Source organism: Perca fluviatilis, chromosome 19 (assembly GCF_010015445.1).
Source record: "Perca fluviatilis chromosome 19, GENO_Pfluv_1.0, whole genome shotgun sequence".
Classification (NCBI taxonomy): Eukaryota; Metazoa; Chordata; class Actinopteri; order Perciformes; family Percidae; genus Perca; species Perca fluviatilis.
Genome location: NC_053130.1, coordinates 3,879,569 through 3,883,531, shown reverse-complemented (window position 1 = coordinate 3,883,531; position 3,963 = coordinate 3,879,569). Strand labels below are relative to the sequence as shown.

Below are 3,963 nucleotides of genomic sequence, written 5' to 3'. Positions count from 1 at the left end.
CTAGCTAAGTCAAATAGCTTAATGTTACTTATGAGTCAGCAGAGAAACTCTAGTGTGTGTGTGTGTGTGTGTGTGTGTGTGTGTGTGTGTTTGGTTGTTGCCTAAAGTCATTTCTGCTTTTAAAATTTGAAGATGGTGGAAATAAATAAATCATGTTAACTTTACACCTTACATGTTTCTCTTGTTATTTCCCTCTTACTTGATTGCTATTTTTTCTAATTGTGATTTCTTCTGTCCTCTTATAAATAAAGGTGGCTTGGTGTTTGCAAAGCCAATGAGAGAGAGAAGGTATGTGACGATGCTGGACCCTTTCCATGCCAAGTATGGAAAAGTACTAACAGCTGGACTCTGCTTGGCTTCACTTTCTCTTAATGTGCTCAGGGTGACCTTAGCACTCATTGCTTTAGGTATGTGTGGCGACACGAGAGCTGACTGAACAGAGGAGGTAGTATTCTAAATGAAGCCTACCTCAAACACACCGACAACGCCACCCTGGGAATTTCACCCAGAGAATGCTATCACTTACTAATGAATGATTTTACCTCCAATTGCAAGATTGATATATTTAAGGTCACACAGGTCAATATACAAAGGCGCCAAAGACGAAGTTCAACTTACAAAAGAATACAATTTTATTTCAATAAAAATCAATAAAGTTAAAAACAAACAATTTAAAACACATTCACACTAAAAGGGGAAAAATAATTAGGGTTGAGGCTTCCCAGTGAAGGGGGAGAAGGGAACGAGGATGGTAAAGGGGGATCCCAGGGAAAGTCACCCGTGAACACACAAAAAAAAAACACAACAGTGAACACTGCAAATGAAAACGGGGAGACACAGCACACAGGGAAGGAGATACCACCACCCGGACACCAACACCACCACCTTTGGCTCTCAGCAACTAAAAATGGGATGAGAAATGGGAAACAAACACACACAATTAAAGAGGTTCACTCCACAAGAAAGAATATCAAAAATCAATATAAACAAAGTTATAAAGAAACAAATTTTATACAATACAGATACAATATAAAGGCCAGAACAAGTATAGGTTCCCACAGGCCGTACAAAACAAGAATTCAAAAGAAAAAAAGACTGCTATAAACTCAAAAGAAACAAAACACTTATAATTAACACAATAACATAACCAAAGAAACTCAATGTTTAAATAGAAAACTCACAGCGTCCAAAAAAAAAAAAATAATATAACTAAAACTTTTAACTAAATTGAAAAAATGGAAAGAAAGTAAAGAAAGAAACAACTAAATCAACCAAATTAATGTAGGGAGCCAAACCCCTCCGCTACATACATTCATTCATATAAAAACAGGTGGTTTATACATTGGCCCAGTAGCCCTAAAGGCAACACAGGCGTGCAGCAATAGTTACGATACTCAGGATTTTTAAAGGACAGCAGCAATCCCGGCAAAAGCCTTCTTAGGCAAAAACCAGCCTCGGCAAAACAGCAGCCTCGGCAAAACAGCAGGCAGTAGTTGAAGTACTAAGCAGCTAACAGGGATCTCCGGCAGCTTCAGTGTTCCTAGCGTTTACAGAAAATAATAATTAACACCGAATAAGTTTAACGAATAAATCCGACCCCATTTAGCCCACATACCGTTCAAGCTCAGCTCCGAGCATGCAAACCGCAGCAGCTATCAGTGTTACTCGCTTTTCATTCACCGCCGTTCAACCGGTAAGGTGAAGGACAACCCGCCAACGGAAGATCTACAAAGCATTCAGTATATAATAACGGCAACAAAATAACAGTGACAATGAGTGTGGAGGCAGCCAAGCCGCTACCTTACCTGTAGCACAGCAAAACACCTCACGGAGTGAGCGACCCGGAAGTGTAGAGGACTTCCGTCACCAACGAGCAAAAGAGGGCGGAAGGGGGACAACTAGCTGCTTTTATACAGGGCCCTTATGGCGCATTCTTTTTGTCTTGTAATCGCGACTAGTAGCTCGAGCGTGACGTCACATCCGTGTCGAAAAACGAATAACCGCGGGTTGTTGCGTTCTTTTTGTCACACAATACTACGAGTCGGAGAAAAGATGGATTTTTGTAACATTTTTAGTAACATTTAGGATTCTATTCACCCAGTTATTGACATATTACACACATATATTTCACAGTTTGATACATGAAAATTACGTTTTGATTAACGTTAACGTTAGGCTACTGCTCTGCTTTCTGCTCAAGACTCGGCTTAAAGCCATTGTTGTCATATAGTAACCGAGCGTCTCTAGCCAATTTCAGCTGCACAAGCTACAACATAACTAATCAGGTGGTATTTAACTCCTAATAAGACATGCCTATAGGTAGCAGTATACAGCGCTATGTGTACGACCTCTTCATTTGGTTACAACATAGACAAAAGTGCTTAAAATTGTAGATAACCACAATGTTTACTACGTGTGATGCACGACGTAGCCATCTTTGAAAGTGAGCTCGGGGTCCTCTGAGTTCAGACGACTTGACGAGTCGTAAATACGACCTCGGTGGCATTCTTTTTGCAACTTCCGGGTCGTAACTCCGGAAAACGACTCGTAAAACGACTTCGGTGGACAAAAAGAACGCACCATTAGCCAGTGATTGGTCAAAAGAGCGCCAGGTAGTTAGGAGTTCAACTCATACTGCTACAGCACTTTTATTATATTGTAGCTATATATGTAACTTTGTTTACAATTCCTTTATCTGTTAACAAATAACTTTGTGTGTTAAGTAAAATAAATGTATACTTGGATATAAATTCTGTCCTAACACTTTGTAGATATGACTTACTTCAATGAATGTAAATGCCTATTATTGGACTGGTTATGAAATGTCACTGATACAATATGTCTGACAGGAGGAACCATGAGTGTGGTCTTGGAGTTGTCCTTCCCTTTGTGCATTTGGATCTCTGCTGCCGTTGCCATTACCTACACACTGCTGGGAGGTCTCTACTCTGTGGCCTACACAGATATTATACAGCTTGTGCTCATTTTCTTCAGCTTGGTGAGTTTACTTTACTTTTAGTTTTCAGTGTTAACTTTTTGTTTTAAGAAAACAGTCTTACACAAGTAATAAAACACTCCAAAGGACGTACATAAAAGTTGTGTGTGTTTAAATCTTTCCATTTCTATTTGTCTCTGCAGTGGATCTGTGTTCCCTTTGTTTTGATGAACCCTTACTCCTTGGATATTAGCCAGACACTGATGAACAACACCTTACACGCTCCCTGGATTGGTACACCAAGGCTTAAAAAGACCTGGATAATGATTGATGACATCTTATTATTCGTAAGGAACCAATCATACGGCTGATATGAAATGGACTGCAATTTGCTCTAGTCTTAATAAATATCTTTAGAAAGAGGATAACATCCATATAATAGTTTGTTTTTCATTTTAACTTAAGAATAAGACAGGTTGTAGGCCAAGGCTATTATCTAAAACAGTATGTCTGTGAATGTCGAGGTTGCAACACAAGTGTTTAATTTTACCAACTAAATGTTTTACTTTTCAGGCACTAGGGAGTGTGGGATTTCAGGGCTTCCACCAGAGGACTTTGTCGGCGTCTTCAACATCCACAGCCAAGCTCACTTGCTTTGTCTCTGCTGTCATCTTCCCTGTATTTGGGATACCTTCTATACTGCTTGGGGCAGTCGCTGCATCCACAGGTATTAACATATTGTCCATACTGGGGTAAGCTGTGAAAACTAATATCTTCAAGAAAGAGAAATAAAGTTTGTGTCAGATATTAAGACTACATCCACACCAATATGATTTTTTAATGGCATTTTAAAATAAAACCAATTTCCTTCCTGACAAATCTTTTCATAGTGATGTCCAAATGAAGCTTCATGAACCATTATTTGTTCACCCAATAAACCCACAGGACATTGGAACTGTCGCAGATTGCTTGAATAATAGTTTGCATCCTGCGCATGTAGGAAGTAGTAGCCGTGACTGATAATACCC

The 3,963-nt window shown here is 39.4% G+C and overlaps 1 long non-coding RNA gene across 1 annotated transcript; it reads right to left on the bottom strand.

Annotated features, from left to right (window-relative positions):
• Positions 1–1,226: 1,226 nt before the first annotated feature.
• Positions 1,227–1,867, bottom strand: LOC120547548. Its single transcript, XR_005637074.1, has 3 exons — positions 1,806–1,867; positions 1,616–1,725; positions 1,227–1,540 (listed from the first exon to the last, which is right to left on the bottom strand). It is a non-coding gene; the product is annotated as an uncharacterized LOC120547548 (long non-coding RNA).
• Positions 1,868–3,963: the final 2,096 nt, after the last annotated feature.